Source organism: Monodelphis domestica, chromosome 3 (assembly GCF_027887165.1).
Source record: "Monodelphis domestica isolate mMonDom1 chromosome 3, mMonDom1.pri, whole genome shotgun sequence".
NCBI lineage: Eukaryota > Metazoa > Chordata > Mammalia > Didelphimorphia > Didelphidae > Monodelphis > Monodelphis domestica.
Window position 1 is genome coordinate 84265047 of NC_077229.1, and position 22428 is coordinate 84287474.

Sequence of the window (22428 nt, forward strand, 5' to 3'; positions counted from 1 at the left end):
CTTTCTCTTCTCTTTAATTCCTTCATATCTAATGACTCCTTCCCTGCTGCTTACAAACATTTCCAAGATGCTCCATCATTAAAAAGTCCTCATTAGATCCTGTTTGTGTTTTAGTCATTTTCAGTCATGCTGGACTCTTCTAGACCCCATTTGGGGTTTTCTTGGCAGAGATATTGGAGTGGTTTGCCTTTGCCTTCTCCAGTTCATTTTTCATAAGGGGAAATTAAGGTCAATAGGATTAAGTGACTTGTCCAGGATCACCTAGCTAGCAAGTGTTTGAGGCCAGATTTGAACTCAGGAAGATGAGCCTTCTTGACTTCAGGTCCAGTTCTCTGACCTTTATGTTATCATCCCCTTGAACTATAATTCTATGTCTCTCCTCCCTTTCACAGCCAAACTCATAGAAAAAGTTGTATATATCTGTTGTATCCACTCTTTCTCCTCTCATTTACTTCTCATCCTTTTGCCATCCAATTTCTGGCTTTATTGCCTAATTTAAATTGCTTATTCCAAAGTTACAAATGGACCTTTAATTGTCATACCTGGTAGTATTTTCTCAATCCTCATCTTTCTTGATCTTGTCATAGCATTTGGCAGTATTCATCACACTTTCCTCCTGGGTCCCTCTTCTTCTGGATTTTCATAACATCACTCTCTTGGTTGACCATTTCTCTCTGTCTGACCATCCTTAGCCTCATGAGATTATCAGCCCCTTAACTATTGTTGTAAGCCAAAGTTCTCTGTTGGGTCCTCTTCTCTTTTATCTCCACATTCTTTCTTAGAGAACTTGTTGGTGTTCAATTATCATCTCTCCACATAGAGATTCCAGATCTGTACATTCATTCCTAGTTTCTCTTCTGACTTCTGCTTCAGTGTCTCTAACTTCTTGATGGGTATTTCTAACTGAATGTCCCAAAGACAGTTCAAACTTGAAATGTCCAAAAGGGAACTCATTAGTTCTCCCCTACTTCCCACCACAATTCAGTCATCCAATGAACTTCACTGTTTTGTTTCTTTCACCATCATCCCAGGCAAGCCAGGTTGAAATCTTGATGTTTTATTCTTGACTCCTCTCTTTCTTTAATCTCACATATGCAGTGAGCTGCTGAATCTTGTTTCTATTTTGTGACATCTTTTGAATCCCCTTTCCCTTGCTCTCTATTATCCATTCACCCTCCTAGTTCACTCTTATCACTTCCTGCCTGGACTATTGCAACAGAATTTTGAAAGGCCTTCCTGCTTAAAAGTCCTTTTCACTCTCATATATCCTTCACACGGCTGCCCGATTGCTTTTCCTAAAAGGTAAGTCTGACCATCTTAATATGACAAATTTTTATGACTCCTTATTTGCTGTGGGGTAGGCCAGCCTTCCACAGGGGATGGGGTCTTGAAGGTGGGATGGTGTCGGCGGAATGATGGATGGGACATAGCTTTCACATTCAACCCATAGCACAGGTTTCACAGGATAAACTGCTCCGCCTTGGCTGAGGCTTTGCTTTATTTTATACCCTCATGATCACACATCTACTTGGCACACAGTTTCATTCTCAACATACATGTTTCCATAGAACCTGACAACAGGCAGGAAGCCTAAGGTGATAGTCAATGAAATATTGTTGCTAAGTGCAGGATCAGAGGGTAGAATCAACATGATCCAGATATAGATTAGGGAATTCAGAGCACACATTTGCCAGATGTTTTTGTGCCTAGAAAAGGGGGTCCTATCTAAGTGGCTATATAAGAATCCTTAGGTTTAATTTTGTAAGTGGGATCTCCTAGTAATATCCTGGGGGGACAGAGTGGGGCATCTATATTAACCCTGCAAGCAAGTTGCTCTCATCTATTTTTCCTGGCGCTAATTAAGAATAATAATCATAGAAATTTCAACAATAAGGGAATGCTAATAAGGAAAGTCACTTTGGGGGGTTTCAGTGGTGTTTCCATCCTTCCTGGGGGCTGCTTTACTGTCCCTAGTTTCCACCTGTGACCATGTCAAACCGTGTCTTTGATGGCTCCTGGTACATATTCCCTTTAGTATTAGAGATAAAGACACACACATAGAACCATATTCTGACATTCAAAGTCCTTTATGATCTAGCTCCAGCCAGTCTTCTTACTCTAATTATGCATGACTTTCATTCATCCAGATGCTTAGTCAAATAGATCTTCATATTATTCCCTATTTATAACACTCAGTATCCTGTCTCTGTGCCTTGTATTCAGTGGATGGTAGGAAACCATTGAAGGGGTTTGAGTAGAGGAGTGATGTGACTAGACCAAAGGATTACAGAATCTCAGAAATATACTTCTCACAACCATCTCTTAAAACCGCTGCTTTGCTTCTGTAGCATATGTATGGGATCAAATAAGATAGGTATTTCTACATGGATTGTCTAAATGTGGAGATGCAGCTTGTAGGTATCAAGGATAGCTATCTGTAATCTGGTTTACCATTCTCCACAGGAGACAGATTTCTACCTTGAGGGTAGCAAGAGAAGGTCCCAAGCTTGGGACTTGCTCTTTCCTTTACCTATCTCCATGAGGAGCATGAGGTTAATTTTATATTTATCTGACCCACTAAATATTGGTAGTTTAGGAATGTGGTTTAGGAGTTCAGAACAAAAGCCAGTTCTCTGGTCACTTGCAAGGGAATTACAGCCCTCAGCTTACATTTTTCATCTTAACTCCTTTCTACTAATTATTGTTTACACATAAAACCATCACAATTAATGAATGCTGAATAAAAGGGCAAATAGAATTTGGAGAAGTATGAAAGATTAGGATATACCATAGAATAAATAAGTTTTTTAGCTTCGAGCAAGATGAGATCTCAGCTCTGACCAAGAGAGATGGCCTGATCTCACCCAAGAGAAAATTTTCAAAGGCTCTAGGGAAATAAGCTAAAAATTATGGACATAATGAAGAGCCAGCTTCTCATATGTGTTTACACATTCCAAAGTCTTTCTTTTTCTCCACATATATCTATCAAATATGTCTCTCCTTCAAGAAAGTCTAGCACCAACTCCTGCTCCTACAGGCACACAACTGATGTCAGAAGTCAGATTTAAATACAAGTCTTTCTGATGCCAGGTCCAATCTTCTATCTACTTTATCACCTGACTGACTCTATCTATCCTTATTTATTTTGAAAATGAGACATCTTTTTAAAAAAGATTTTAATTAATTGATTAATTTAGAGTATCTTTCCATGGTTACATGATTCATGTTCTTTCCTTCCCCTCCTCCCACCCCCCTCCCATAGCCAACGAGCAATTCCACTGGGTTTTACATGTGTCATTGATCAAGACCCATTTCCATATTATTGATATTTGCACTAGGGTGAACAGTTAGAGTCTACATCCCCTATCATATCCCCATCGACCCATATGATGAAGCAGTTGTTTTTCTTCTGTGTTTCTGCTCCCACAGTTCTTCCTCTGGATGTGGATAGCATCTTTTTCAGAAGTCTCTCAGAATTGTCCTGGATCATTGCATTGCTGCTAGTAGAGAAGTCCATTACATTTGATTGTACCACAGTGTATCTGTCTCTGTGTATTATGTTCTCCTGGTTCTGCTCCTTTCACTCTGCATCAATTCCTGGAGGTCGTTCCAGTTCACATGAAATCCCTCCAGTTCATTATTACTTTTAGCATAATAGTATTCCATCACCAACAGATACCACAATGTGTTCAGCCATTCCCCAATTGAAGGGCATCCCCTCAGAAAATGAGACATCTTATCAGTGAAAATGTCTGTGAAAAAAAGAAATTGTTTGCAAGGACACATTTCTAATTAACTCTTTCTTAATTTTAACTGCATTTGTTTATTTATTTTTACAAACCCTAACTTTCTGACTTAGTATCAATTTTAAGACAGAAGAGTGGAAAGGCTAGGCAACTGGGGTTAAATGTCTTGCCCAGAGTCACATAGCTAAGAAGTATCTGAGACCAGATCTGAATCCAGATCTTCCCAATTCCAGACCTAGCCCTTTATCCACCTTGCCACCTGTCTGCTCCATTGTATTGATTTTGTATATGCAAAAATTTTAATTTTATGTTATCAAAATTGTTCATTTTATCTCATGTGATCCTGTCTATTCCTTGGTTTGTCATGAACTCTTCCTGTACAAGTAATGAATTCTTTACTTTTCAATGATCAGTTTATACTTCACAAGGTAATAGAAGTGACAGGTAAAATTCTGGCTCCAAATCTGACCTAGAAATAAGAAACAGTTCTTAAAGTAGAAATAATAGAAATCCTGAGTAGAACTGAACATCCACCTTAGAATTTAGGATAGAGGCATGGAAAGACAGAAATAGTTTGGCAAACAACTTGTAATTTTGTAGTGTGCATTTCGAATTTTCAGAAAAAGGAAATGTGGGATACTTGACCTATAGGAAAAGAGTATTTGGGAGGCTGTCAAGAATGACATTCTGAAGATGCAAAGAGAAAGAATTCCAATAAATCCAGTTGGCTATTTCCTGAATGTCTCTTCTATCTTTTGGCTAGGTTACTTACAGAAGATTCTTACAAGAATATAACTTCTACTTCATGAACCTTGATCTTCATCCAAATGTTTTCTACCACATTCCTCCGATTACCCCAACCATCTCCTATCACTGGATTTTCTTTCAGACAATGCCCCATATAAGAAGACTTATAGGATTTGAGGAAGTGTGAGAAAGATCATAGAAGGCACAAAGGCACTATACCAGATGGATGAGATGATCATAATGGATGACAAAGAGAAGGAATAATTACTTAACTTCTAATTTTTGTCTGTTGACTCAGTCAAGGTGAATGAATGATATTTGGATTGGGAGGGATTGAAGGTGTGCTAGTAAATGTTTACCAATTGTTTTTTTTTTGTGTGTGTGTGGCATATTGTAAAGTTTAATCTGCCTTATTAACATTTTCTCTATCACTTTCTTAAGTCTATAACTCAATAAAACAATAAATCAAACTGATTTGTAGTATTTCTCAATTTCTAAGGTGAAATGCTCACACTGAGAACTTTAAACAGGCTCTCAAAAGCTAGTATGAGCTGACTCTAGAACAAACCTGGGAAGAATAGAACGAAAATGAGCAACAAGAAATTCAAATCCCAAATAAGTAAAATGATGAAAGGGTTCTTGAATTCTCTTAATGAGTTTGAATTATGGTTTGGACAAATGGCATGGCAGGGTATAGGAAGTATTAGTGGGAATGTTTACTAAATTGTTATCAATGATCCTTGAAATAACATGAAAATGAAAGAGGTGCCACAGGACAAGAGAAGGGCCAATGTATTACATTTTTAATGTGAGGCAGTTGGTTTTTCTTGGACTTAATTACAGAAAAGGACTTGGATTTAATTACAGAAAAGGAGCAGGATAAAGAAGTATTTACCTGTAAAAATGGTCCATGGGGGCCAGCTGGGTAGCTCAGTGGATTGAGAGCCAGGCCTAGAAACGGGAGGTCCTAGGTTCAAATTTGTCCGCAGACACTTCCCATCTATGTGACCCTGGGCAAGTCCCTTGACCCCCATTGCCTAGCCTTTATCACTCCTGTACCTTGGAACCAATACACAGTATTGATTCCAAGATGGAAGGTAAGGGTTTAAAAAAAAATGCTCCATTGGGGGCAGCTGGGTAGCTTAGTGGATTGAGAGCTAGCCCTAGAGATGGGAGGTCCTAGGTTCAAATCTGGTCTCAGACACTTCCCAGCTGTGTGATCCTGGGCAAGTCATTTGACCCCCATTGCCTAGCCCTTACCACTCTTCTGCCTTGGAGCCAATACACAGTATTGACTCCAAGACGGAAGGAAAGGGTTTTAAATAAAAAAAAATGCTCCATTATGGGTGATTGATTGCTTTATAAGAAGATAATGAGTTCTTTGAATGAGTCATAAAGGAAGTAACTCATAGGATGGAGAATGCTATCATTCTCACATTTTGGCTCAATGAGCCCAAGGAAGAGATTCAAAGAGGAACCCAACTCCTGATAAAAGGTGGAGAAGATAAGTAGGGTTAGAGGAAACATAATTCTGAAAAATTAAGTGAAGTTAGGAGACTGGCGGCAAAGGAAGGAATAACTGATACAAAGAAAGAAGTGAGGATCCTCGAAACAGGCAGCTTGGGTACACCAGTCACAAGAAATAATGGGACAGAAGCTGTGTTGCTGAAATGCCCTTGGACTATAAAAAGGTAGACAGTTGTCCTGAATTGCATTTCTCCCTTCCAGTGCTTTTGAAGAAACCTGAAATCTTTCCTTCAGGGTATTTACCTTTCTCTGATTTAAATATTTGTTTTGACTTTATAGAAAGTGTGAAGTACAAGCCACTGCTAGACTTGCTGGAAATTGGAAATGAGAAATCATTTGAAGGAGCATCCTCAGGAAAGAAAAATCCGTAGATCTAACACTGACATGTTTTGCCGGGATGCTATCTCCGAATGGGGGCTTGAAGCTATAAAAGACAGAATTACAGACTATTTGATGCAACTTCCCAAAACAGAGAGGAAGATATCAAAAGGTGATTGGTCAATGAGTCAGTAGGAAGGAAAGTAGGGGCCAATAGGAGTCATTGAACAGTCCTGTTCACCACAACCACTACATTAAAAATGGAAGGTTAAATTTACAAAGTATTGGGCAGTAAAGTCTGATAGTGATTGTAGGCACAATTCTATACCTTTATATTCTTTTGGGGTTGTCTTCGCAAAGATACTGGAATGGTTTGCCATTTCTTTTTCTAACTCATTTTAACATTTGAGGAACTGAGGCATACAGGGAAAAGAGACTTGGCTTAGATCACACAGTATGTGAGTTCAAATTTGAACCCAGGGCCTTTTGATTCCAGGCTTGGTGCTCTACCCACTGTGTTACCTCAATGCCCTTCCTTGGAGTTTCTTTGAAGGAAAAAAAAATCTTTCTCTCCTACCTCCTGATCTCCTAGAGGATAGCAGCTCTCAAGGGCCTTTTGTATGTGAGTGCTAAAAAACAATTCTTTGTCTCAGACACCAAAGAGAGGGGAGAAGACTGCATGTAGTTCATCACACTGTCTTCTTTGTTGACAGAGCTGGTCACGGACTCCTTCAGATGCTGCAACCTGACTCCTGGCCCCCTGCCAGGTGAATCTGGGGGTCTGCCACCTCTGCTTACCTAGAACAGCCTTCCTCTCTGTGTCTCTTTCTAATGTGAAGGGAAGACACGAGAGAAGTCAAAGAGAGAGAAAAGAGAGCCAGAGCGCCACATCAGATCCTTTCAACATTCTGCCAGAGCATGACTGGAGTGTGACCTTTGACAACTGCCTCCTTTAGAACAGACTTCCCCTATTGCTGGAATGCATTCCCTTGTCTCTTCTGTCTCTTAGAAGCCTTAGCTTTGTTCAAGGCTCAGCTCACATTCCATTTCCTATGGAAAGCTTTTTCTGATTCCCCCTAATTATTAGCGTAACCCATGGCCCAGAGTCCCCCCAAAGACTCTGGACTCACATAGACTAGGTCTATCTTGAGGGCTACACTCCAAAGAATCAATTCATCTTCCTTTGGTTCATTTCTCCTGCTTAAATTAACTAAACACATGCACACACACACACACACACACACACACACACACACACACAAACACTCCCAAATCCCAAGATAAACAAGGTATGGCTCTACTTGCAAACAAACATTTTTAGCAGCTCTTTTCATAGTGGCAAGGAATTGGAAATCGAGGGGGTCTTCATCAACTGAGGAGCAGATGAACAAGTCGTGGCATTTGGTTGTAATGGAATATTATTGCAGCATAAGAAATGATACACAGGATGAGTTCAGAAAAACCTGGAAAGGCATATATGAACTGATGCAAAGTGAAGTGAGGTAGGATTGTCATTTTTATTATATTAGCTCGTCCTACCCATGAGCACTTACTATTTTTCCACTTGTTTAGATCTAGTCTTATTTGGGTGGAAAGCATTTTGTAGTTGTATTCTTATAATTCCTGAGTTTTTCTTGGCAGATAGATACCCAAATATTTTATATTGTCTAGAGTGATTTTAAATGGAGTTTCTTGCAAAGTGAAGTGAGTAGAACCAGGAGAACAGTATATATACCATAACAGAAATATTGTACAGTGATCAAACTGTGAAGGACTAAACTATTATCAGTAAAACAAAGTCCCGGGATATCCCTAAGGGACTTGATAAAAATGCTATCCAAAGTCAGAAGGAACTGTTGGACTCTGACTGCAGATCGAAGCATGCCATTGTCTATTTTATTTCCTTCACGAGTTTTTTGTTGTATATGTGATATGTGTCTTCTGTCATGGCATGGGGAATATGGAAATATGTATTGCTTGAGACACTAGTATAACCTATAACAGACCATTTACCACCTTGAAGATTGGAGGGAAGGAGAGAATCTGAATCACAAAATGTCAGAAAACAATTGTAAAAAAATTATTTTTACATGTAATTAAAAAAAGAGAAAATAATAGGAAAAAACAATCTAGTTTATATCTAGGATATCCCAAATGTAGGTGATAGGGTCCCTGAATCCTGCATAGGCACTCAGTGTAGTTATTGGACATGAGCAGCCTTTATTTTATCCACATCAAATGCATTAGACACTGAACACAAAGACTTATCAGAGCAGAAACTTTACAAAGCACCCAAGTAATCCATTGACTTTTCCTTCCCTCAAGAGGGGAGCTGATATAGATATTGCTGGCAGGAAAACCATCTCTCATTTCCTATTCACAGACTCTCTGAGATTAGTTTAGTAGCACTCTGAGGTTTAGACTCACATGGGAGATAAACATGCTTTAGAACTTATTGAGTGAGCAAATATTTTCTCAAGGAATCTGACCCATCTGACTACCAAGCACTGGCTTTGTTCTCCAACGCTCCAAAGAGATGCCCCTCACCATCTCTCAGGAGAGTGATGTATCAGCCCTAATAGAGCGTTTTCTTCCTTTTTATAGACAGATAGAGAAAGCATTTATTATTAAACACAATGTACCAGGCACTGTACTAGGTGCTGGGATTACAAATACAGCAAGGTAATCCGATGGTATGCCCACAAGGAGCTTACATCCAAATGGGAGAAGGTAATCCATAAGGGAGTGCTGAATTAAAGGGAGGCATGCATGTGCAGCATGATGAAGAGATAGTCAGGGATTGATCTTTTTCATAAAGGTGCTTCTGGCCAGCAAATGAGGAACCCTTTGAGTCCTCACCAGACCATCACAGAAGTCTGACACAGGCCTGGAAGAGAAACTATAAATATGGAGGTATAAAAGCAATTATATGAAAACTTCAAGGGATCTGCTGTTCAAGACTCAGCTTGTGTGTGTGTGTGTGTGTGTGTGTGTGTGTGTGTGTGTGTGTATAAATTTCAAAGTCCTAAATATCAGCAGATGTTGGAAATTTAATTGAGTAGCTCATGGAGTGCCAATAAGATAAAATTCCTCTCTCCCTAAAGGAGAGAGAGAAGGAATCTGAACCTCCTTTACCTTAAACTTTCTCATTCTGAAATATTTTTTGCAATTCTGTTTCCCTTTTCCTATTGTAGACTTCCTTTTAGGTTTTTGGGACCCATTCCCCTCTCTCTGTACTTTGACTTTTTCTACTTCAAGACCATGCTTCAGTGAGAGTCTCATCATGAAATCTCCCTCAACTACCTGGGGCCTCCTTAGCTCAGAACATCTATTACCTTATCCTGGAACATCTCTACTATATTGGCTTCCTTCTCCCAACAGTGAGTTCCTCCTGGAGTCTCCATTTTGGGGAGGGTCCCAGGCTAGCCCCTCTTTTCTAGTTTGTGTCTCTAGGACTTTCTGGTCTTCGATACCATGCCCCATATTTACCTTCAGTACCTCCCCCACTCCAAAACAGCTTTTTTTTTTTTTAATCTCCCTTTTGAGTATTGTCTGCCACTATTATGTCACATATCACATAAAGACGTAGTCTACCATTGAGGCTATTTTCCAATAGATCATATAACATGGGAGTCTTACCTAAAGAGGACAGTGATCTGGTTGTACCTGTAGGAGTGTATGGTAACAAAGATCTTCAGCTTCACTACCACTCCTTCTGCCAAGTGGTAATTTGTATGACTAGTGTTAGCTGGAAGGGATATAGTGGAAGTTAAAAGGAATTGAGTCATCTTAAACCAAAAGTCAAGTGGTCCTGAGAGAGTTCAGTGCTATGAAAAGACAGATTACCTGTGAGGGAACCCCAGGAATGTGAATTTTCTGGGGGGGGGAGGAGTGTTTCCTCTTTCTCTGATGGCATGGTCATCTGGGGGAAACTGTGCCCCTTCTGCACATGGGTGCCTTTTCCTTATTGTTTATTTTGTTATTCTTTTTAAGTGTCTTTTGCTTTGAGTTAACATGTCATTTGATTTAAGCTGTTAAAAGAGGACATTGTATTGGGGCTCATGAGCCATAGATTTCAATAGATGCTGACCCAAAGAGAACCTACATCTCTCTCTTTTTTTTTTTTTGGTGGTGGGGAGGATGTACACTTAACAGAATTGCGTTATATTGTTTGGCCTGGTAAAAATGGGCTCATTAGGTGTAGGGCAACGGCTTCGACAGGCCGGCTAAACCTTGTGAGGGTAGCCATCGGGTCGTCGACCCCTGGTGAACCAGGGCTTTGCTCACCCAGCACGTGAAGACTGCTTCGGCGGAACAGGCGGAAGAAACCAATAAGAAGGTTCAACGGCTGAGATGGCGACGCAGCAAAACACTGTGGAGTGCTTAGGGTGTGTTGGAGCACAAAAGACAACACGGCCATCCAATGCAGCTGATTAAGTCTCCAGACGTAACAATTTTTCATGCCAATGGACCCAGGCTTCCAACGCCGAGAGAGTGGGACTGTCTCTGTGCATCGACTTTCCCACTTAAATCTCTTTCACGCACAAGTGTCTTTGTGCACACTCATCTATCCTGATCCCGTCCACTCTCTTCAACACCTGTGGCGATAGGGGAGTGGTGACGCAACAGGTGGAGGTGACCACTGGCAGTTGTAGTCACGATCCTGCATGTAGGCGGCCCACAGACCAGTGGTCGCTCGGCCCTGTGGGCAGCAGGGACGTTCGGCAGCATCCTGGGCGACTGAGCAGCCCTCTTTAGGACAGCACTGCTCACCCTAATCAAGGGAGGGGACTAGAAAAGGTGTCCCAAACATTGCCTGCCCTACAAACACCCAGTCAGCACAGTGCGGCTGGTGGGTCAACCCTTTAAGCGGTCGAAATCAAAAGAAACAAAATACAAAGAAACTCCTACTAGGATCATGGAACATCAGAACACTACTTGATAGAGAGAATACCCTAAGACCTGAGAGAAGAACAGCTCTAATCAGTAAAGAACTGGCGCGATATAACATCAACATCGCAGCCTTAAGTGAAACACGCTTACCAGAAGAGGGATCACTCAGCTAACCCACCACTGGATACACCTTCTTCTGGAAAGGTAGAGCCACAAATGAAGACAGAATCCACGGTGTTGGCCTGGCTATCAAGACCAGTTTGCTCAAACAGCTGCCAGACTTGCCTGTGGGCATCAGCGAGAGGCTCATGAAGATCCGTTTGCCTCTCAGCAAAGACTGGTATGCCACAATCATCAGCGCATATGCCCCAACACTGATCAGCACAGAGGAGACCATCGAGCAGTTCTACTCTGACCTGAGTGCCATCCTGCACTCAGTGCCCACAAATGACAAGTTGATACTGCTGGGAGACTTCAACACCCATGTTGGCCAGGACCATGAAAGATGGAAATGTTACAAGGGAATCACTTTAAAAGACTGATATATATATTAATTTAAGGTCGCCAAGGAATCAGCTATGTAATTCCTAAATGAAAAACTCAAGTCAGCCGTCAGCCTTTTTTGGAGTTTAATTACAATAGGAGTAAGAAAGGAATTAGAGATATATAGAGAGAGAGAAAGGGGAGAGAAGGGAATAGGGCTTAAATACCCCTTCTGTTTAGGCTGGGTCAAAAGGCCCAAGCCCTTAGATAGCTGGGGCAAAGAAAAGAGATCAGTCCCTATTACTCACGTGTCCAAAATGGAGAAACAGTCTCAGAGGCCCCCACCATCAGCTTCCTTCAGAGCAAGCTTCCTCAGAGCCCAGGAACCACACCGACCCAAAAACTCTCCCCTCCTCAGTCTCCAGACCCTCCTATCTTTAAGGACACCATCCAAGTTGCCTCCCCTCAGTCCTCACATCTACCAATCACTCTTCATCAATTTCCCTGTCAATGGAGGCTCTCACTTAACCCAGGACCGCCCAGATGTTTCTGGCTTTTGCACATGTCTGTTGAAGGTCATATTTTGCAAATGATTAAATCTTTACTCCTTTGTTACAGCCCTTTCTAAATCCTGTTAACTTGAGTATGGTAGAGATTGGAATAATTAAATTTTGATCTAGGCTACAGCCCTTACTCAATCCTATTAGGACTGAATAGGGTGGAGTATCTCCATTGTATCAATTCTAAAATCAATCAAGACTCAAAGAAATTCCTGTTCTATAGGTCAAAGTCCTTTCCATTGTTCAGCAAAAGGTTTCTGTCCTAAAGTAATCTTAAGAAGGGAAGAGAAGGAACCTCCCATGCCAATGGGGTTCCCATTCCAATAGACTATCAGTAAGAAATTTTCCAAGTATGAAATATCCCAATGGTGAAATTACCAACATTTATAAGTCTAAGGAAATTTGAGGTTTACAGAAAGGAGTGATCGGCAAACACGGTGTGGGCAAAATGAACAACAATGGCCTACTGCTACTCAGCAAATACTCAGAGTTCGAACTCACCATCACAAACACTGTGTTCAGAATGGCGAACAAATATAAAACAACGTGGATGCACCCACGATCAAAAGTGGCATCTCATTGACTACATCATTGTACGCTGGTGAGACACCCAGGATGTAAAGATCACCAGAGCCATGAGAGGAGCTGAATGCTGGACAGACCACCAATTGGTTAGTGCGCATTGCGCCTTGCCATCCAAAATGCACCCAGACAGTTTGAGCATTTTACAATGTGAGTCGTCTTAGAGATCCATCTTATTTGCAAACATTCCAGTCCTGCCTGGAGGACAAGCTTTCTGCCAAGGGACCACTCACTGGAAGCTCAACCGAGAAATGGAACCAGTTCAGAGACGCAGTGAAGGAAACATCAAAGGCAGTCCTAGGCCCCAAACAACGCAACCACCAGGACTGGTTCGATGAGAATAACATTGTTATTGAAGACCTATTGAGCAAAAAGAACAAAGCCTTTATGGAGTGGCAAAATAACCCAAACTCTGCTCCTAAAAAGGAAAGATTCAAGTCTCTCCAAGCCACGGCGCAGCGTGAGATCAGGAAGATGCAAGACCGATGGTGGGAAAAAAAGGCAGAAGAAATCCAGAGGTTTGCTGATACAAAAAACTACAAACAATTTTTCAGTGCCCTCAAGACTGTCTATGGGCCATTAAAACCCACCACCACTCCCTTGCTATCCTCTGACAGTGACACTCTCATAAAAGATAAAAAAGGCATCAGCAACATGTGGAAAGAACACTTCAGTCAGCTTCTCAACCGACCCTCTTCAGTCGACCAAAGCACCCTTGACCAGATCCCCCAAAACTGCACCACTGAACAACTTGATATCCCTCCTTCAATAGAGGAAGTCCAAAAATCCATTAAACAAATGAGTGCAGGCAAGGCACCCAGTAAAGACGGGATCCCAACCGAGGTGTACAAGGCCTTAAAGGGAAAGGAGCTTCAGGCATTCCACATAGTGCTGACCAGCATATGGAAAGAGGAAGATATGCCCCCAGAACTCAGAGATGCCTCCATCGTAGCCCTATACAAGAACAAAGGCTCTCGAGCAGCCTGTGACAACTACAGACACATTTCACTATTTTCCACTGCTGGAAAGATCCTCTCCCGTGTTATACCCAACAGACTCCTGTCATCTGTTTCAGAGCAGAACCTACCTGAATCACAATGTGGCTTCTGACCAGATCGCAGCACCATCGACATGGTTTTCACGGTGAGGCAAATGCAGGAAAAATGCCTTGAGTAGAACCTAAGTCTCTAAATTGTCTTCATAGACCTGACAAAGGCGTCCGACACAGTGAATAGGGACGCATTGTGGGTGATCCTCAGCAAGCTCGGTTGTCCAGCAAAATTTGTCAAACTGATCCGGCTCTTTCATGTCGACATGACAGGGGAAGTCCTATCTGGTGGAGAGACTTCCAATCACTTCAACATCTCCAATGGCATGAAACAAGGCTGTGTTCTCACTCCGGTACTATTCAACCTATACTTCACCCAAGTATTACAACATGCTGTGATGGATCTACATCAAATACCGACTGGAAGGCTCACTATTTGACCTTCACCTCCTGACTGCAAAAACAAAGACAACAGAGAGGCTCATCCTGGAAGCTCTCTTCGCAGATGACTGTGCTCTCATGGCCCACCAAGAAAATCATGTCCAAACCATTGTGGACAGGTTCTCTACAGCAAGAAAACTGTTTGGCCTGACTATCAGCCTCAGCAAAACAGAGGTGCTGTTCCAACCTGTACCAGGGAGGCCAACTAACCAGCCATGCATTACAATCGACGGCATGCAGCTTTTTAACGTCAACACTTTCAAGTACCTGGGCAGCACCATCGCCAACGACGGGTCCCTCGACCATGAGATGAATGCCAGGATCCAAAAGGCCAGCCAGGCACTCGGGCGGCTGCGCTCCAAAGTCCTCCAACACAGAGGTGTAAGAACTGTGACGAAGCTCAAAGTGTACAACGCAGTGGTCCTCAGCTTGCTCCTGTATGGTTGTGAGACATGGACACTGTACCGAAAGCACATGAAACAGCTGGAGCAATTCCACCAACACTCCCTCCGGTCAATCATGAGGATCCGATGGCAGGACTGAATCACCAATCAGGAAGTCCTCGACAGAGCCAACTCCACCAGCATCGAAGTCATGGTCCTCAAAACCCAGCTACGATGGTCTGGACACGTCATCCGCATGGACCCATAGTGAATACCAAGACAGGTATTCTATGGTGAACTGTCAGCTGGACTCAGGAAACAAGGCCGACCAAAGAAAAGATTCAAGGATCAGCTAAAGTCCAACTTGAAGTGGGCTGGCATTACACCAAAGCAACTAGAACTTGCTGCCTCTGACAGAAATAGCTGGTGAACCCACATTCACCATGCCGCCACCACCTTTGAAGATGAGCGACGTCGACGTCTTGCTGCTGCGCATGAACGCCAACACCAGGCCACAACCACACCTCCTGTAACAACTGGCGTCCCATGCCCCATGTGTCACACACTTTGTGCCTCAGCCTTTGGACTCCAAAGCCACATGAGGGTACACCGTAGATGAAACTGCACAAAGACAATAGTCATTCTCGGTCACCAAGAGACTACCACTATAGGTGTAGCTATGGAGACATGTTGGCCCACTAGATACCTTGAGGCTGGTTTTAGTTTTTATTGGGAGAGGAGTCAGGCTATATTTAGAAATGAGAAGTTGGAGACTGCATTTGAGCAATCATGCAGTGGTTTCAGTGATCTCAGTCTTCTCACTTCTTCGAAAGTCCAGGATGGTAACACCAATATTCTCATGATAATGCTATGTGACCGTGTATCTTAAGAACGCTTTTTCTCACCAACTTCAGTAAATCCCTGGGGCCTCTGGAAGAGGATCCTGGAGTGCCAATTTTTTTTTTCCTCCCAGTTGTGAGACTTTTGGCAATCTAGCAATCCCAGGAGCAAAATTACAAGCAATGTTTCCATCATTCAGAGCCCCCAGGGAGAGGTTGTTTGTAGTAGGAAGAGTCCCTCTGAGACAGAATTGTCTCTGTCTTCTTCCTAAGAACCATATAATGGGATTCTTAATTTCCACACTTAATTTCCACAAGTAGTGGAGAGTCCCCTCAGAAGGAGAGGCTGAGTGGGGAAACAAAAATACCTCGCTATTCTCTTTCACAGGTAAGTTTGGGCTCTTGGACAGGTCAAGGACAAGCAGAGGGAGATAGATCAATCCTTCCTAAGGACGACCTGGTTTATGAAGGCCCTAGTGGCCCTCTATGAAAGACCTGGCAACCCAAAAGCAAAGAACCAAAGCATCCACTGGACTATCAGAACTGTCTTCTTTTGAGGTGAAGACCCAAGTGCATTCTCTATTTGGGCACCTCTGGACAAATTCTGCTACTACCTTCTTAAGGGTATCTATGAAGTCCTGGAGAAGTTGTTTCCTTGGTGTAGCCTTGATTCAACCAATTCAGGTTAAAAAGCAAAAAATCGTAGGAATATGGAATTTAGTTCTGGAACAGGATCTTGTAGTCCATCCTTTTTTTTCTGAAGGGATAAATTGAAGACCAAAGGGGTAGTGATGGGGGGAACTTGACTTATCCAAGCTCATGCACATTAGAGTAGCACATCTGGTATTTGAAAGAGGGACAATTGACTGACTTTACAATGGTAAGAAAGGAAAATGAGGAGTTCCAGATTGAAATAACAGTGAGGGGCTGATGCCCTACAATGGACACAAAAGGGAAAGACCCAGCCCAGGGATGGGCCATCTTGGTAATGGACCTTAACCTTGGGGGAGAAACCATTGGGACAAAAGGGATGCTTAATATTGGATGGGATTAGCTGTTCCCACCCAAACTACCAGGAAGTCCATTGTCTGGTGAAGAGGGACCTTCCCTCAGGGGGAACCTCTCCTGTGACAAGGTCAAAACCTGGGGTTTCTAAATAAACTGGGGATCTCTAGATTTCCATGTTGACAAATCCTAGTTGACTATTTCCCTGACTAGTGCTAGATTTGGATTCAAGTCTCAAGTTTTTTCATTTATTAATTATAGAACTAGTTATCACCTAAACTATCTGAACCTCAATTTTTAAAATCTGTAATGTGATGACAGTAATTCTTTTTACTACTTGTTTAGAGAGCTGTTGTATTTCAAGTGAGTTATTCAAAGTGTGTGAATCTTAAAGTACCATAGAAATGCAAATGGATTACCATCACAATTATTAATTTAAATCTGGAAGACTGGCTAATTCCTCTCATTTTTTCCCTTTAGAGATGTTATAGTTTCTGGTTGGGTCTAGCTGTCTATGCCATTGCCCCTTAGAACCTGGAAGATCAGGGTTCAAGGTTCAGCACCAACACATACTGACTGAGTGTCCCTGGACAAGTCTTTTAACTTTTCATTGCTCTCTAGACAATGCTCAATTCCTTAACAAGACCACTAATTTTTTAAGGCTAGTTGGTCTCAGTAGCAATAATCCATTTGTCCTATTATTCATGTCTAAAGGAAACTGAGTTCAAAGGAGTTCTTCAGACTTTCTAATCTGCTAAATATGAATATAGATGATGCTCCAGTCCTATCTACAACTCCTTCCCACACATTGAGAATCTACATTAATTAGCCACATTTCCTCCAATTTTTCTAATAGTTCTTGCTCAGAATCCTTTATCTCCTCCCCACAAGAATTGAAACCAGTCCCCCCTCACCAGATTTTAAAGGAGATATTCTCACCATTGAGAAAGAGAAACTGAGGCACACAAAGGTAAGTGCCTGATCCCCAGCCTCCCAGTTCCAGATGGAGCTGGAGTGATTCCTCCCTCCATCCTATAGATGAAGCCAGAGGAGGAGTGGTTTTCTCTAGAAGGAAGAAAGTGGACCATTCCCTATATCTCTTATTCTGTAGTGAGCCATTCAGCACCTGTATTTTTCATCATCCCCATTGTGGTGTGCAGCCAAGTGGGTTTGAATCGTGGTTTTGACTAGCTGTGTGATCTTGGGTAAGTCCCTCTGTTTCCTCTTCTGTAAAGCAGGGCTATTAATACATGCCACTTCCTTTATTATTTTAATTGCCATTTCCAAATTTTCTTTCTTTCAAATCCAACTGTCCTTAGGGCGACCAGACCTGTCCACAGTGGTCTGGGTGTGGACTTATCATGCTTTTGGACAAGGAGAGAGAGAGATATTTTTTGCTTTCTTCCTGATGCCTTTTTGAATAATGCCCAACATTTTGGGGGCCTTTTTTGATTGCAGGAGGCATTGAGCTGATAGGAATAAAGTCTGCCCTGACTTCAGATTTTTCTTTCTAGATAATAATTGATATCTGGAAGTCCATCATGCTATAATTAGTGGGTTATTTTCTGTACTGGCCTTACCTTTGTCCTGGGTGATGCTTTCTCAACAGTTTACAGCCCAGTGACAGACTCTTGAGATCTTTCTGGAAGGTTGTAGGTTTCACTTTCCATTCGTTAAGGGAGCTTAGTTTCTATTTGGAAAATTGGAAGTTTTCTAATTCTTCCAGATCTAGGGGAAAAAAAAAGTTTAAAAAGACCTAATGGAGGCAGTGAGGTGACTCAGGAGAAAGAGATCCAGACCCAGAAACAGGAGGTCCTGGGTTCAAATCTTGATTTAGATCCTTCCTAGCGATGTGACCCTGGGTAAGTCACTTCACCCCCATTACCTAGCTCTTACTGCTCTTCTGTCTTGGAACCAATACACAGTATTTATGCTAAGATGGAAGGCAAGGGGAACAACCAAAACAAAACACAAAAAACTAACACTAGTATCTGGCCAATCAGGTTTATATTATAATCTATAATGGACACCTCTACTCCCTCACTGTTATATAGTAACTTCTCAACCCCTTGTAATCTGGATTCTGGTTTGGTCATTTGAGGTTCTCTTTAAGGTTACCAAAGATCTTTTAATTGCCAGATCTCATGGCCTTTCCTTAGTTCTCATCCTTCTTGACCCTTCTGTAGCTTTTGATCCAGTTGGTCGCCCAATCACCTTTTCTTTTGGCTTCCATGACATACTCGGTGATCCTCCTACCTTTCTGACTGCTCTTTCTTGATTTCCTTTGCTGGGTCATCATCCATCTTCTTTCTCCTTATAGCAGCTAGAGAGAGCTAAATAGTATGGGTAGACCTGAGTTCAAGTTCTGTTTCAGATGCTGATCTTGGACAGGTCACCAAACCTCTTTGAATCACTTCCATCGCCTGTAAAATGAGGATAATAATAGTACTTGTCTCACAGGGCTGTTGTGACTATCAAATTACATTTTAAATATATATATATATGTATATATATATAATTTTTATTTTATATTTATATGTAGAGTTTTATTTTATTACATATAATATACTATATATTTATATAAAATAAATATTTTATTTGTTTACATTTAAAGTTAATAATATTTAAATATATTATATATGTATATATAAATACACTTTGCAAATTTGAAGTGCTATCAGGGCTCCCCCCCCCCCCCCGCCCCTTAGGGCTTGGTCTTCTTTTTTCCATTTTCTCTTGGAGATCTATCAATATCTGTGGGTTCAAGTGTCACCTCTGTGCAGAAGACTTCCCTGTATGTCCCCCTTCTCCAAAGTTCCATTTTTCCATTGATCCAATCATGACTCTTATCTGCACTATTATGTTAGCCTCCCAACTGCTCTCTTTGCTTCTAGCTTCTTTCCTTTATAATCCAGTCTTCACGCAGTTGTCAAAATGGTTTTCTCAAGGAACAGGTCTGGTCATCTCCACCCTCTTTAAAAAAATACCCTAGGAGCAGCTGGGTGACTCAGTGGATTGAGAGCCAGGTCTAGAGATGGGAGGTCCTAGGTTCAATCTGCCCTCATACACTTCCTAGCTGTGTGACCCTGGGCAAGTCACTTGACCCTCATTGCTTAGCCCTTACCATTCTTCTGCCTTGGAACGAATACATAGTACTGATTCTAAGAAGGAAGGTAAGGATTAAAAAAAAATAAAATTAAAATTAAAAAAAATACCCTTATCTTCCATCTTAGAATTAATACTGTGTATTGTTTCCAAGGCAGAAGAGCAATAAGGGCTAGGCAATGGGGGTCGAGTGACTTGCCCAGGGTCACACAGCTAGGAAGTGTATGAGGGCAGATTTGAACCCAGGACCTTCCGTCTCCAGGCTTGGCTGTCTATCCTCTGAGTCACCCAATTGTCCCCATGGTAGGCTCTTCTTTTTTTTTTTTAACTCTTACTTTCCATCTTGGAATCAATAATAAGTATTATAAGCAGAAGAGTGATAAAGGCTAGACAACTGGGATTAAGTGACTTGCCCAGGGTCACACAGCTGGGGAGTGTCTGAGGTCAGATTTAAACTCAGGACCTCCCATCTCTAGACCTGGCTCTCAATCCACTGAACCACCTAACTGCCCCCTCTACCTCTCTTTTAAGTTTTCAATAATTCTCCATCACCTCTACAGAAAACAAAGTAGAATTTCCCTTGCCTGGCATTTAATCTGTAGGTTCCCACCCACTTTCCAACATTATTTCATATTGTTCCCCTTCCTAAGTTTGACATTCTAGCCAAACTGGATGACTCATCATGCCCCAAACTCTATACTCCATCTCTTGACTCCTCGCATGAACGAAGACTGTTTCTTAGGCTTAGACCACCCTCCTTCCTCATCTTGGCATCTCAGAATGAATGTCTTCCTTTGAGGTTTAACAGAGTTGTTGCTTTCCTGATACGATTGGATTGCTAAATGTTCTTTCCTGTCTCCACTTTCCTTGCATGATCCTTATTGCGGTATAGCTAGGTTGCTTTTTAGTCTCCCCCTCTCCAAGTAGGATGGAAGCTTCTGGAGGGAGGTACGGATCGCTTTCGTTTTTTGTATCCCCAGCACCCAGCACGATGCCTGGCACAAATAACCGAACAATTTCAGGCCCTATGCTGGAGAGAAGTGAGAACCAGACTATTTTGTGAAGTTTATAGGGGAAGGCAACATCCACTGGGGGAAAAAGGGAATCCTAGAAAGCTTCCTGGAAATCAAAGCATTTGAGTTTGGCTTTAAAGGACGTATGAGAGGGTGCAGCTGGGTGATTCAGTGGATTGAGAGTCAGGCCTACAGATGGGACTTCCTGGGTTCAAATCTGGCCTTAGACACTTCCTAGCTGTGTGATCCTGGGCAAGTCACTTAACCCCCATTGCCCAGCTCTTACCGCTCTTCTGTCTTGGAACCAATACATGGTATTGATTCCAAGATAGAAGATAAGGGTTAAAAAAAAAAGCAAATAAATAAATAAATAAAATAAAGGATGTCTAGGAGATCCACAGGCTGAAATTAAAGTAGAGGGTGTTCCGGGCACAGATAACAACTTAAGCAAAGTCACAAAGGCAGTAGAGAACTTTGGGTGTTTGGGGACCAGAGAGTTGTTCAGTTTAGCTGAATAAATTACGACAGCTGACATTTTATTTATCACGTTGGGACTGTCAAAATCACTTGACCCTCCCCATAAACTTGAGAGGCAGGTGACAACTTTATATCTGAGATCGCTGAATTTCAGAGAGGTCATGAAATGATCTCAGCACTGCACAGCCTCAAACCAATGCCCTCATGATCTTAAGTCAGGAATACTATTTGTCTAACCACACTGCCAGGCTGTAAATAGAAACAAAGGATATATGGAGAAGGAAAAAATGAAATTAGCCTAAATGGTAGAATGGCACCTGGATGGAGAAGGGAGGTCCTGGGTTCAAACAGACACTTCCTAAGCTGTGTGACTGTGGGCAAGTCACTTAACCCCAATTGTCTAGCCCTTACCACTCTACTTCCTTGGAAATAATACTTTAGTATTGGTTCTAAGACAAAAGATGAGGGTTAAAAAAAAAAGGATGATATCAGGCTGAAGAGGGCCTTGAATGTAGGAGGGTATGAGTTCTTTGGAAAAATATTTTAAAAGTATACCTGACATATTTTAAGGACAGAGAGGTGGTGCCATAGTACACAGAACACTGGATTTGGAATCTGGAACACTCATCTTCCTAAGTTCAAATTGAGCCTCAGGCACTTACCACTTGTGTGACACTGGACGAGTTACTTAACCCTGTTTGCCTCAGCTCCTTATCTGTAAAAAAAAAAATGAACTTGAGAAGAAAATGGCAAACTACCCCAGTATCTTTGCCATGAAAACCCCAAATGAGGTCATAAAGGGTTGGGCAGGACTAAAATGATTGATTAAGACACACTTTAAAATTGAATCTGCAATATTAACATTTTCTCCATTACTTTCTTAAGCCTAGACAATCAACAAAATAACAAGTCAAGTCTTGATTTATAATATTTGTTGATTTCTAAGGTGTAAATTCCAGCACTGAAAATTTAACAATTGACTCTTGGTCAGAGCTGGCTCCAGAACACCCCTATCTCAATGTCAGACAAAGTAGTTCCAGAGGCTTTAGGGCAGTGATGGAGAAACTTTTAGAGACCTGCCCAAACTGCAACTTTCACACCACATGTGAGTTCCCCACCTTACCCCAGAGAGTGGAGGGAGGAAGCACTCCTACTGGGCTGCTGGACAGAGGGGTAGGTGTTGAGAGAAATATCCTTAGGTGCATGGAGAGGGGGAAGGGAGCAGCCCCCTCTGGCACACTCAGGCATGTGTGCCATAGGT